This window comes from Phyllobates terribilis, unplaced genomic scaffold, assembly GCF_046119375.1.
Source record: "Phyllobates terribilis strain yellow unplaced genomic scaffold, ASM4611937v1 Scaffold_2__4_contigs__length_985480577, whole genome shotgun sequence".
NCBI classification, from domain to species: domain Eukaryota; kingdom Metazoa; phylum Chordata; class Amphibia; order Anura; family Dendrobatidae; genus Phyllobates; species Phyllobates terribilis.
In genome coordinates this window covers 905,153,670-905,168,103 of record NW_027362762.1, presented here as the reverse complement: position 1 = coordinate 905,168,103, position 14,434 = coordinate 905,153,670, and the positions used below count along the sequence as shown (strand labels likewise).

General features: G+C 45.2%; 1 protein-coding gene across 2 annotated transcripts in view; it reads left to right on the top strand.

The window, feature by feature from the left end:
* SAMSN1 (SAM domain, SH3 domain and nuclear localization signals 1) overlaps positions 1 to 14,434 on the top strand; it is a 97,855-nt gene that overhangs the window by 15,471 nt on the left and 67,950 nt on the right. The window lies entirely within an intron of this gene.

Genomic DNA, 14,434 nt, shown 5'->3' with positions numbered 1-14,434 from the left:
GACCACAGAGATCTATTCCAGGAGCAGTGGGGACCACAGATCTGTTCCAGGAGGAGTGTAGGACCACAATGATCTGTACCAGGAGCAGTGGGGACCACAAGGATCTGTACCAGGAGCAGTGGGGACCACAAGGATCTGTACCAGGAGCAGTGGGGACCACAAGGATCTGTTCCAGGAGCAGTGTGGGACCACAAGGATCTGTACCAGGAGCAGTGGGGACCACAAGGATCTGTTCCAGGAGCAGTGTGGGACCACAAGGATCTGTACCAGGAGCAGTGGGGACCACAAGGATCTATACCAGGAGCAGAGTGGAACCACAAGGATCTGTACCAGGAGCAGAGTGGGACCACAGGTATCTGTATCAGGAGCAGTGGGGACCACAAGTATCTGTACCAGGAGGAGTGTAGGACCACAAGGATCTGTACCAGGAGCAGTGGGGACCACAAGGATCTGTTCCAGGAGCAGTGTGGGACCACAAGGATCTGTTCCAGGAGCAGTGGGGACCACAAGGATCTGTACCAGGAGCAGAGTGGGACCACAAGGATCTGTACCAGGAGCAGAGTGGGACCACAGGTATCTGTACCAGGAGCAGTGGGGACCACAAGTATCTGTACCAGGAGGAGTGTAGGACCACAAGGATCTGTACCTGGAGCAGTGGGGACCACAAGGATCAATGTTAGGACCAATTCTTTTTATTCTCGTTATTAACGACCTTGTGGAAGAGATTTAGAGTAAAGTGTCAGTCTTATGGCACAAAACTAAGTAGGATAATAAAAATTGAGCAAGATTGTATAATATTACAAAATAATATGGATAAGATGTCTGGATGGACAAACTTACGGCAGATGAAATGTATCCCTTCCCTGCTCAGCCAATTTTAATTTTTGTGTTTTCATTTTTAAATGGCCATAAGACATAGACAAATGAGGTCTTGTTTTTTTGCAGGACAAGATGTCGTTTTGAATAACACCATTCATATTGTCATATAGACTAAGGGAAAATGGCCCCCAAAAAATCCAAGTGTGGTGAAATAACGCAATTTTGACATGGTTTTTACTGTGTTTGTTGTACAGTACAAATGACTTGGGAACATGATTCTCAATTCTCTATTTTTTACCAGTTCCCTTAGGGGACTTGAACCTGATAATCTATGCAATATATAGCATATATACCACAGTATTTCTAAATATAGTGAAAATCAGAGTCTTCTATGATGCCCATCAATCACATGACAGCCATCTATCAGCTCCCTGCTGTCGTATTGGGATGGCTTTTACGCTTTTTTTGATCAAAAACAGTGTTTTCTAACTACCCTTTGTTATTTATATGCACTATTGCTTATTACTTATTTATAGCAGAGTATATGTTCATTGTGTTTCTATTTTAGTTTTTGCATAACGAGTTGTAGTTTTGAATTACTGAATTCATTTTACCATGTAATCATGAAGAAAAGTGCAATTTTGCCATTTTTCTCTGGGTTTTGCTTTTTTAGCACTCATTGTGAGGCAAAAATGACTAGCGTAGCCAAAAAATGGCAATATTATTCTTCAGGCCAATATGATTACGGCAATACCTAACTTTCAAGGGTTTATATACTGTATGTATACAGTACAGACCAAAAGTTTGGACACATCTCATTTAACCCCTTTACAACCCAAGGTGGTTTGCACGTTAATGGCCAGGCCAATTTTTACAATTCTGACCACTGTCACTTTATGAGGTAATTACTCTGGAACGCTTCAACGGATCCCCCTGATTCTGAGACTGTTTTTTCGTGACATATTGTACTTCATGATTGTGGTAAAGTTTCTTCGATATCACTTGCGTTTATTTGTGAAAAAAATGGAAATTTGGCAAAAAATGTAAAAATTTAGCAATTTTCAAAATTTGAATTTTTATGCCCTTAAATCAGAGATATGTCACACAAAATAGTTGATAAATAACATTTCCCACACGTCTACTTTACATCAGCACAATTTTGGAACCAAAATTTTTTTTTATTGGGGAGCTATAAGGGTTAAAAGTTGACCAGCGATTTCTCATTTTTCCAACAAAATTTACAAAACCATTTTTTTAGGTACCACATCATATTTAAAGTCACTTTGAGGGGTCTTTATGACAGAAAATACCCAAAAGTGACACCATTCTAAAAACTGCACCCCTCAAGGTGCTCAAAACCACATTCAAGAAGTTTATTAACCCTTCAGGTGCTTCACAGGAATTTTTTTCACAAAAATGTTACTTTAGACCCAATTTTTTTTTATTTTCGCAGGGGTAACAGGAAAAAATGGACCCCAAAATTTGTTGTGCAATTTCTCCTGAGTAAGCAGATACCCCATATGTGGGGGAAAACCACTGTTTGGGCACACGGCAGGGTTCGGAAGGGAAGGAGCGCCATTTGACTTTTTGAATGTAAAATTTGCTTGAATAATTAGCGGACGCCATGTTGCATTTGGGGAGCCCCTGATGTGCCTAAACAGTGGAAACCCCCCACAAGTGACACCATTTTGGAAACTAGACCCCTCAGGGAACTTATCTAGATGTGTGGTGAGCACCTTGAACCCCCAGGTGCTTCACAGAAGTTTATAACATTGAGCCGTAAAAATAAAATTTTCACATTTTTCCCACAAAAATGTTTTTCAGCCCCCACTTTTGCATTTTATAAGGGTAACAGAAGAAATTGCACTATGCAGTTTGTTGTGCAATTTCTCCTGAGTTAGCAGATACCCCAAATGTGGGGGAAAACCACTGTTTGGGCGCGCGGCAGGGTTCGGAAGGGAAGGAGCGCCATTTGACTTTTTGATTGTAAAATTTGCTTGAATAATTAGCGGATGTGCCCCTGATGTGCCTAAACAGTGGAAACCCCCCACAAGTGACACCATTTTGGAAACTAGACCCCTCAGGGAGCTTATCTAGATGTGTGGTGAGCACTTTGAACCCCCAAGTCCTTTACAGAACTTTATAACATGGAGCCGTGAAAATAAAAAAATCAAACTTTTTCCACAAAAATGATGTTTTAGCCCCAATTTTTTTATTTTCACAAGGGTAAGAGGAGAAAATGGACCCCAAAAACTTTTGTGCAATTTCTCCTGAGTAAGCCAATACCCCATATGTGGGGAAAATACAGTGTTTGGGCGCACGGCAGAGTTCAGAAGGAAAGGAGCACTGTGTGACTTTTTGAACGCAAAATCGGCTGGAATTGAGAGCGGACGCCATGTCGCGTTTGGAGAGCCCCTGATGTGCCTAAATAGTTGAAACCCCCCACGAGTGACCCCATTTTGGAAACTACACCCCTCAAGGATTTTATCAAGGGGTATAGTGAACATTTTGAACCCAGAGGTACGACACAAAATTTGATGACATTAGGTCATCATATTGAATAAGTTGTCATTAGTCTTGAGCGCGAGTGCTCGCTACTTGAGTTTGCATCGGGTACTCAGGTATGCACCATGTATCACGGGTGCTTAAGTGAAATGCTCGAGTCCCCGCCTGCATGTTTCACGGTTATTAGACACCCCAAAAAAAACATGCTGGGATCGCTCGTGCATGGCAGGCAATCCCCGCGAGGTTTTTTTGGCCGCAAAGCATTTAGGGCGGAGACTCGAGCATGTCACTCGAGCACCCACCATACTCAATGCATACCCGAGCACCCGATGCAAACTCAAGTAGCGAGCACTTGCGTTCAACACTAGTTGCCATATCGTCACCTTTTTTTCTTTTTTTTTTAATTTATTTATTTTTTTACTTTTGAAAAAAAAACAACCCCAACCCTAACATTAGCACAACCCTAACCCCAACCCCAGCCCTAGCGTTTATTATTTACGCCGTTCCTAGTGCGGTATAAGTGATTAGACAACCTATCGGGTTTTTATGATTGACAGCTGTCACACACTAAAAGACACATATTTTGTAAAATCTAGTTTTTGCATCGCCATATTTTGAGAGCTATAATTTTTCCATATTTTGGCCGACAGTCATGTGACGGCTTGTTTTTGAGGGATGACTTGACGTTTTTATTGGTGCCATTTTCAGGCATGTGACATTTTTTGATCGCTTTCTATTCCAGCTTTTGGGAGGCAGAATAAACAAAAACCAACAATTCAGGAATTGTGTTTTTTTACATTTTTTTATTCTACTCCGCGTGTGGTAAAATTGATAAGGTAGCTTTATTCTTCAGGTCAGTACGTTTACAGCGGTACCACATTTATATCGTTTTTCTATGTTTTGGCGCTTTTACACAATAAAAGCTATTTTATAGAAAAAATTATTTTTTTGCATCGCTTTATTCTGAGAGCTATAACTTTTTGATTTTTCGGATGATGAAGCTGTATGGCAGCTTGTTTTTTGCAGGACAAGATGACGTTTTCAGCGGTACCATTTTTATTTATATTCGTCTTTTTGATCGCGTGTTATTCCATTTTTTGTTTGTCAGTATGATGATAAAGCATTGTTTTTTGCTTCGTTTTTTATTTTTTACCGTGTTCACTGAAGGGGTTAACTAGTGGGACAGTTTTATAGGTCAGGTCGTTACGGACGCGGCGATACCAAATATGTGCACTTTAATTGTTTGTTTTATTTTTTTTCATAACAATATTTATTGATGGGTACATTATATTTTTATTTTTGGTGGATTATTTTTTTTTAAATATTTTTACAAATTTTTTTTTTTTTTTTTTTCACTTTGAGAGTTTTTTTTACTTTTTTACTTTGTTCCACTATGGGACTTTCACTTTTTTTATTCTGATCGCCTGCATAGCATAGGGATGGGGCACCATCCCTGTGCCATGCAGGCAGTCAGCGCTGCACAGTGAGAAGATTGTTTGGTCATGCACTGCGCATGACCAAAAAATCTTCCTGCTGTCTGGTGACCCTGATGTTGTCATGACGACATCGGGTCGTCATGGTGTAGCGCCCCGAGGGTTCGGTCGCTACAGAGGTATTGCATCTCACCCAGAGGTGTGATATCTCACTTCCAGGTAAGGATGGAGTGTGGCTCAGGACCCTAACACCCACATGCACTACACCACATTTACGGGGGACAGGGCGACAATGCTCCCAAGAGTGAGCACAACTGCCCCTGTCCCTGGCTGGAGTGGGGGGAGGGAACACCTAGAAAGGGGGAACCCGGTAGTGTGTGGGTGGGGAGAGTAGATTCAGGGTGCACTGGAAAGGGGAGTATATAAGGTGGGCACCATCTTGGAGTCGGAGAGAAGAGAGAGAAGAAGACTGGGAGCAGGGGCTCTGAACGGGCTCTGCTCCGCAGGGAGGCCAAGTCTCAAGGCCTCAGCCTGGAGAAGAGAAGAGTTGCTGAGTTCAGTCAGAGAGGAGAGGAGCGGAGGAGGCTCCAGGAGTGGAGTGAAGGGACCCCAGGGGTGCGGACCGGCCAGTCGCCACCGTACGCCCACCGCTACCAGAGTAGGGGGGTCACACCAAGAAAGGGAACTGGATCCCTCAGCTAGTGGAGGAGAGCAACTACCCTCAGCTAGTAACCGGAGGCTGTGGCATTGTACGTGTCACGGCCCCTCACTACACCCATTAGAAAGGCACCATATAGGGCCCAGGGAAATGGAACATACGTTTGCCCGCCAAGGCCCGAGGCAGGTGGACAGAAACGTGGTCAATTGTGGGGTACGATGGGCCAGAGGAAGGACACACGAAGGGGGTCCTGAAAAGCATTCCAAAGGTACCTGGGAGTTGGCCAAGCCTCTCACCTGGAGAGCACAGTACGACGTGGGCAGCCATTACCTGCAGAAGTGGCTTGGAGTGTAAAAACTGTGAGTAAAGACCCTGGACTGCATCACTGGACTCTGAGTCATTACTGTTGCTCCCACGCACCATCACCCCCATCATCTGCACTCACTGCCCTGAGGCTATACTCCTCCCGTGGGGAGTTATACTACCTCCTGATGCACACACAACATCAGCCTCAGCGGTCTGCCCCGCACCGGCGGTTCTCAGTGACCGCAATCCATGGGTGGAGTAGTCGGACATTTCAACAATAAAAACCAAGTAGACAGATCCGCCACTGGTTTGACCATCCTGAGCCACGGGACCGGGTTGCCGCCACGGAGACTACAACCCCCAGCATTACACAGAGACCCGGCTCCGGGTATTCCCCCGCACACGGCCCAGGGGGCGCGTCAATGGCAACACCCGGGAAGCCGCGGCAGACAGCGCTGGAGGCCGGAAGAGGAGGTGAGTATTGCGATCACCTCCCCTTAGCCACAGCAATGCTGCGATCGACTTCGATCGCAGCATTGCGGGGGTTAATGTGCCGGGAGCGGTGCGGGACAACTCCCTGCACATAGTACCGGGTGTCAGCTGTGACAATCAGCTGACACACGGCGGCGATTGCGCCCGCACAGCCTGTGTGCGCGCGCAATCGCGATGACGTACTAATACAGGTCAAGCTCTTAAGTCCCAGGGCACAGACGCGTATTAGTACGTCATGGGCTTTAAAGGGTTTAAAGATTTTTCTGTATTTTCATGACTTTGAAAATTGTACATTCACACTGAAGGCATCAAAACTATGAATTAACACATGTGGAATTATATACTTAACAAAAAAATGTGAAACAACTGAAAATATGTCTTATATTCTAGGTTCTTCAAAGTAGCCACCTTTTGCTTTGATGACTGCTTTGCACACTCTTGCCATTCTCTTGATGAGCTTCAAGAGGTAGTCACCGGAAATGGTTTTCACTTCACAGGTGTGCCCTGTCAGGTTTAATAAGTGGGATTTCTTGCCTTATAAATGGGGTTGGGACCATCATTTGTGTTGTGCAGAAGTCTGGTGGATACACAGCTGATAGTCCTACTGAATAGACAGTTGCAAAAACCATCAAGCGCTACAAAGAAACTGGCTCACATAAGGACCACCCCAGGAAAGGAAGACCAAGAGTCACCTCTGCTTCTGAGGATGAGTTTATCCGAATCACCAGCCTCAGAAATCGCAGGTTAACAGCAGCTCAGATTAGAGACCAGGTCAATGACACACAGAGTTCTAGCAGCAGACACATCTCTTCAACAACTGTTAAGAGGAGACTTTGTGCAGCAGGCCTTCATGGTAAAATAGCTGCTAGGAAACCACTGCTAAGGACAGGCAACAAGCAGAAGAGACTTGTTTGGGCTAAAGAACACAAGGAATGGACATTAGACCAGTGGAAATCTGTGCTTTGGTCTGATGAGCCCAAATTTGAGATCTTTGGTTCCAACCACCGTGTCTTTGCGCGACTCAGAAAAGGTGAACGGATGGTCCTTACATGCCTGGTTCCCACCGTGAAACATGGAGGAGGAGGTGTGATGGTGTGGGGGTGCTTTGCTGGTGACACTGTTGGGGATTTATTCAAAATTGAAGGTATACTGAACCAGCATGGCTACCACAGCATCTTGCAGCGGCATGCTATTCCATCCGGTTTGCGTTTAGTTGGACCATCATTTATTTTTCAACAGGACAATGACCCCAAACACACCTCCAGGCTGTGTAAGGGCTATTTGACCAAGAAGGAGAGTGATGGGGTGCTACGCCAGATGACCTGGCCTCCACAGTCACCAGACCTGAACCCAATCGAGATGGTTTGGGGTGAGCTGGATCGCAGAGTGAAGGCAAAAGGGCCAACAAGTGCTAAGCATCTCTGGGAACTCCTTCAAGATTGTTGGAAGACCATTTCCGGTGACTACCTCTTGAAGCTCATCAAGAGAATGCCAAGAGTGTGCAAAGCAGTCATCAAAGCCAAAGGTGGCTACTTTGAAGAACCTAGAATATAAGACATATTTTCAGTTGTTTCACACTTTTTTGTTAAGTATATAAGTCCACATGTGTTAATTCATAGTTTTGATGCCTTCAGTGTGAATGTACAATTTTCATAGTCACGAAAATACAGAAAAATCTTTAAATGAGGTGTGTCCAAACTTTTGGTCTGTACTGTGTGTGTGTGTGTGTGTGTATACAGTTATATGAAAAAGTTTGGGCACCCCTATTAATCTTAAGCTTAATGTTTTATGAAAATTGGTGTTTTTGCAACAGCTATTTCAGTTTGATATATGTAATAACTGTTGGACACAGTAATGTTTCTGCCTTGAAATGAGGTTTGTTGTACTAACAGAAAATGTGCAATCTGCATTCAAACAAAATTTGACAGGTGCATAAGTATGGGCACCCTTGTCATTTTCTTGTTTTAAATACTCCTACCTACTTTTTACTGACTTACTAAAGCACTTTTTTTGGTTTTGTAACCTCATTGAGCTTTGAACTTCATAGCCAGGTGTATGCAATCATGAGAAAAGCTACTTAAAGTGGCCACTTGCAAGTTGTTCTCCTGTTTGAATCTCCTCTGAAGAGTGGCATCATGGGCTCCTCAAAACAACTGTCAAATGATCTGAAAACAAAGATTATTCAACATAGTTGTTCAGGGGAAGGATACAAAAAGCTGTCTCAGAGATTTAACCTGTCAGTTTCAACTGTGAGGAACATAGTAAGGAAATGGAAGAACACAGGGACAGTTCGGTTTGGTTGTCATTACGATTTAAAAAGAGAAAACACAGTAGTTTGACAATAAATGGCTTCACCCAACCAATAACCTTGAGTGAAGAAAAAGTCTTTTTGTTATCATTCATATTCTCTGAAACAAGACCAAGAAAGGAAAAGTTCTGCTGGGGTATGTAAACTTTTGCGCACAACTGTGTAAATATATATATTTAATGTTTAAGAAAAATTGAGAACTTTATAAGAAAAAAAAGTCATGTCATCTTTTTCTGAGGCCTTTTTATTCTTCCATCGATAGACTTGTGTGTGTGATTGTGGAGGGGATTGTTAAATGTGTGCCAAGCTCCCATTTTTATTGATACTATTTTGGGTACAGACAACACTTTGATTGCATCTTATTGGGGGGAAGTGCAGCAAGTGATAAATTACAATTCTACCGTTCTTCTTCTGGGATAAATATTTAGATATTCTAGTAGCTCAATTACACATGCAGCAATACCAAATATGTTCTTTTTTTTTGTTTCATTTCACTATTTACGTTTGAGGAAAAGGGGGTTGATTTAAACTCTAAGATTAGGAGGGGGGTTAGAGTTTTTAAAAATATTTTTCTTTACTTTTTCACATTTTTATCAGTCCGAATAGGGGACTTGAACCTAAGATTGCTTGATCACCTATAAAATGCACTGCAATACCTTAGTATTGCAGTGTATTGTGAAACTGAAACTCTTCTCTGAAGCCCAGAATAAAAGTGCTCAAACTGGGAATCGGTGGGAGTCTCAGACGTCCTGGAAGTTTCCAGAGGTCGGAATCCCCCCAATTTGAAAGTCAAAGAGGTCGGAATCCCCCTAATCTGGAATCTCCCCCCAATCTGGAAGAGGGGATAACTTTTTCCAACCAGAACACACTGTTAATTTGAGCATATTAGTAACTTGCCTTTCTTGTTCCTTTATACGTTTTAAAACAACCTTTTTTGCTGGACAGACCCTTCAAGCAAAGTCTTCTTAAAATAATACAAAGAAGCCCAGGAAAAGTAAGGGGTACTATTAATTTCAAGAGAAATATATTAGGATTTTATGTAAAGATGATGCCCAAGCAGGATAATTCCTTATTTCCTTATTATTACATGTAGAAAAGATAGTTAAATGTTTTATACTTTTTACATGATCTTGTCTGAAGAAATGATAATAGGAACCTCTAAAACTGTACAACAGAAATGACTATCGAGGGGAGAAGATGATAAATTTCCTTTACGATAGCGATAAGCGCTCAGTGACAGGAAATGTGGCCAACGAGGCTCCGGCTGCTGAGAAACCATCAGATACTTCTTCATCTGCTGCTTTCTGTTTCCACTACACTGGTTTATTGCTTTCATAGACTCCTGTAATATCAATGGCGTCATTACAGAATTTGGATATTTTTGCAAGGTCATAGGAAATATGAGTCATTATTTGATAAGTGATCAGCCGACCTAACTGGTGACTGGCTGGGAAGTCAAATAAAGTGGTTTAAAGTGCTCCTCCACCTGGGACATGAAAAGTGCCTACACATTTCTCATATCTAGGTACCCTACCTGGCGCCCTCCTTCTGCCTCCCGTTTCCTCCTCAGATCAGATCGCCTCCCTCTTCCAAGATGGCTGATGCATTTGCATAGGGGAGTCTAAATCACGTCTCCTCACCTTTTCCCATTCCACAGCACAGAAAAAAAATTTGGGGGCGTAGTTCAGACTTCCCCCATGCCAATGCATCGGCCAATACTTCAGGAGGAGTAAAACGCCAATCTGATCAGAGCTGGAACATCACAGCTCGAACACTGTATAGTGACTGTTCCTTAGTGCCTAGGTCCTATTGAGGTGAAACGGCCACTATACAGTGAACAGAGAGGTGCTGTTCTGGTTCGGTATACTGTTCACATCCAGCAGCCACCAGAGGTGATTAGAGCTGATCTGTGATGGTGCCGGGTGTTAGACCTCCACTAATGTGATATTGATGACCTACCCTAAAGATAGGCCAGGACTAGTAGCGGACAACAACTTTAAAGAGTCCACACAGTACTGCCATATAGTTCTCATTGGACGCTGCACTGTAATTCCCCGGTTATACCAACATGCGCTGATACACCATGTTCTCCCATTCTCAGGGCCCCCGTAGTAACAGGAGGCCTGTGCTAGTGTCGAGTTTGTCACCCCCCTAATCCATTCTGAAAAAAAAAAACAGCTTAAAAACAAAGCAAAATTGTGTACTATATCTGGAGAGAAAGTAACACAGCGGATTGACCGGACTGTGACTAGGAATCACTCACTTGTATATAGGATTACAATGTACGATCACTAGTGTTGAGCGAGCATGCTCAACACTGCTCGGTACTCGCCCAAGCATCTCACTACTCAGGATGTTCGGCGAGCACCGAGCATTTCCGGGTTACTCGGGCGGGAGCTCGGGTCTCCGCCCTGCATGTTTGGCGCTCTTTACAGAGCCAATGAACATGCAGGGATTGCCAGCCAGTCACTGTAATGCTGCAGCCATGTTGGTTGTGGGCATTACAGTGATTGGCTGGCCGCACAGCGTCACCTCAAGTATTTAAAACCGGGCGCCGTCATCTTGGACACAGTCGCCCGGGATCAGACAGTGTAGGGTCAGTGATGCTGAGTTAGGGAGAGATATATAGTGCGAAATAGGCACTGTAGGGTCTCTAAAGCCTGCCAAATCAAACAAACAGTCCTTCTCAGGACTAATATCCATCCCAGATATCAGGCAGGCAGGCTGTATAGGAGACACAGTGGTTATACCAACAAACACTGCATTACAGTCCTGTGTGCTACCGCTGCTCAAATTGCTAGACTTTGCCCAAGGTCTCAGGGGCCAGGAAAAATTATTTTATTTTTCATCTAAATCCTCTTTTTTTTTTCCTCAGTCAGACTGTACAAATACCCGTCTTATTAACCTTTTGGTATTCCCCCCCCCAAAAAAAATAAAAAATTGAGTGTCTGTGAGTGTTCAGACACATATATGTTTAAAAGAGTCTGGTGTAGGCCAGAGAACTAGAACTGTGGTTTTCCTCTTCCACGGTTCAAATCTTCTTTTTATTACCCTTTTGCCATTGATAGTGCGAGTGTAAGCTATTTTACTTCATTTACAATGGGCAAGGCGCGTGGCAAGGGACATGGAACGGAACGTTCTGGTGATGGTGGGTGCAGAGGACGGGACCGTGGCCAAATTGAAAATGTGCCACAACCAACAGCCACATCTTCTCGCTCCCACTTCTTGACCGAATTACTAGAGAAGCACACAACAGCACCACTATTGCGAACTGATCAGTGTGAACAGGTTATTAATTGGATAGCAGATAATACTTCCAGTCACATGGGCACCACCACCTCCGGTCTGTCTTCCACACAGTCAAATCTTAGTAGCCGTGAGTTTCAACTGCATACTCCTCCTCACCCTGATGCTCCTTCAGCCCACCATGCCGAGTGTCATCAGACAGCAACTGATCCCACACTTGGACACTCTGAAGAGCTGTTCACTGGTCCATTTCCATATTTGGGCCCCTCGCCTGCTCCGCTTGAAGTAGTGGAAGAGGAGATCCTGTGTAGCGATGGCCAAATATTTGAACAGCCATGGCCACAGGAAGGCGACGCTGGCTATGTCACAAGAGGTGGATGATGACAAGACACAATTGCTATGAAGTGAGGAGGAGGACCGTGGTGCAGAAGTGGAAGAGGAGGAGGTGGTGGATGATCTAGTAACTGACCCAACGTGGCAGGAAGACACGCAGAGCGAGGCCAACAGCACACAGGGGGAGGGAGGCAGAATACTCCAACAGGCAGGAAGAAGCAGTGTGGTGGCCGCAGACAGAAGGCGGGCAACAGTTCCCCGTACCACCAACACGAGGGATGTTGCTAGTACAACCGGTAGGTCTTCCAGAGTCTGGAATTTTTTTAAAGACTCTGCTGATAACCCCAAAAAGGCCATTTGTACCACCTGCCAGGCCAGCATCAGCATGGGTGACAAAACTACCAGCCTGACCACCACCAGCATGATCAGGCACATGTCAGCAAAGCACCCGACTTTGTGGGGCGAACCCCAGGGTCCACGACCAGTGTCAGCGGGTGTCACCACTGCTTCTTCCACTGTTGTGCGTGTAAGAGAACCCCCTGTTGTGCGTGCAAGGCAATCCCCTGTCCATACTCCATGCAAAGATGCCCCCTCCTCTCAGTCTTCACTTATTATGGCAGTTTCTCAAGAAACAGTATCAACGTCCACGTCCCACCGCCGCGTTCAATTGTCCATATCCCAGACCCTTGAACGAAAGCGCAAATTTGCAGCCAACGCCCCACAGGCCACAGTCCTAAATTTGCACATTTCACGACTGCTTGCGTTGGAAATGCTGCCTTTTAGGCTGGTGGAGACGGAATCCTTCTGCAACCTTATGGCGGTGGCAGTCCCTCGGTACTCGGTCCCCATCCGACACTATTTTGCCCGGTGTGCCATCCCCGCACTACACAAGCATGTGTTCCAAAACATCTGCCGTGCCCTCAACAACGCAGTTACTGTGAGAGTCCACCTGACAACGGACACATGGACAAGTGCTTGTGGCCAGGGACGGTACATCTCCCTGACGGCACACTGGGTAAACATAGTGGAAGCCGGGACCCAGTCGAACCTTGGGGTGGAACACATCCTCCCCACACCGAGAATTGAGGGCCCTATGTCAGTCAGAGTTGCCCCCACAGTGTACAGCTCCTGCGCATCATCCTCCTCCTCCTCCTCATGTTCAGCCTCCATCTCAGATATCACCACATCAGTTACAAGCTGGAAGCACTGCTGTACTGCCTCAGCCAAGCGGCAACAGGCTGTGCTGAAACTCTTAAGCTTAGGTTATAAACCTCACACTGCTTGTCAGTTATGGACAGCTGTGAAAGAGCAGGCTGATCTGTGGCTGAGACCGCTGAACCTACATCCAGGCATGGCCGTAACCTGGTGGCGGCTCTCAGGCGAGGCGAGATCACACACGTACCATGCCTGGCTCATGTGCTTAACCTCGTGGTTCAGCGGTTTCTTAAATCGTACCCCGAGTTGCCCGATCTGCTCGTCAAAGTACGCCGCCTGTCAGCTCAATTTCGGAAGTCGGCTACAGCTTCCGCCGCCCTTGCTGTGTTGCAGCAGAATTTGCAGCTTCCAGCACACCGACTGGTGTGTGATGTCCCCACACGTTGGAACTCTACCCTTCACATGTTGCAAAGGATTTGAGAGCAGTTGTGGAGTACCAGCTGCAACAAGGCCATCAATATTCAGGTCAGACTCCACACATAAGACCTCAGGAGTGGACCTGGATGTCTGACATATGTACCATCCTGACAAACTTTGAGGAGTCCACCAAGATGGTGAATGGCGATGACGCCATCATTAGCGTCAGCATCCCACTTGTCTGACTTTTGCAACGCTCTCTGCAGAGAATTAAAGAAGAGGCATTGCAGCCAGAGTATGATGAGATGGATCAAGAAGCCGTAGCGGGCGATTACACAAAGCCCAGCCTCATCTCATCTCAACGTGCATTGGGGGACAATGAGGGAGAGGAGGAGGAGGAGGAAGAACAGGAGCTGGTATCATGAGCTGTAGACGGTAGTACCTGTACAACTGCCATACCGTCGGTTCAGCGTGGGAGGCCTGAGGACAGGGGGGAGGAGGAGGAGGAGAGCATGGTCAGTCGTCATCTTGGTGAGGACACGGAAGTCTTGCCCATTACCAGTCTGGCACGCATGGCTGACTTTATGTTACGCTGCCTTAACTGTGACCCTCGCGTTGACAAAATGTTGGGTGACAGTCATTACTGGTTGGTGACACTTTTAGACCCCCGCTACAAGGAGAACTTTCACTCTCTTATTCCTGAGGTGGAGAGGTCTACAAAAATTGGGCAGTACCAGAAGGCCCTTGCTGCAGAACTGTTAA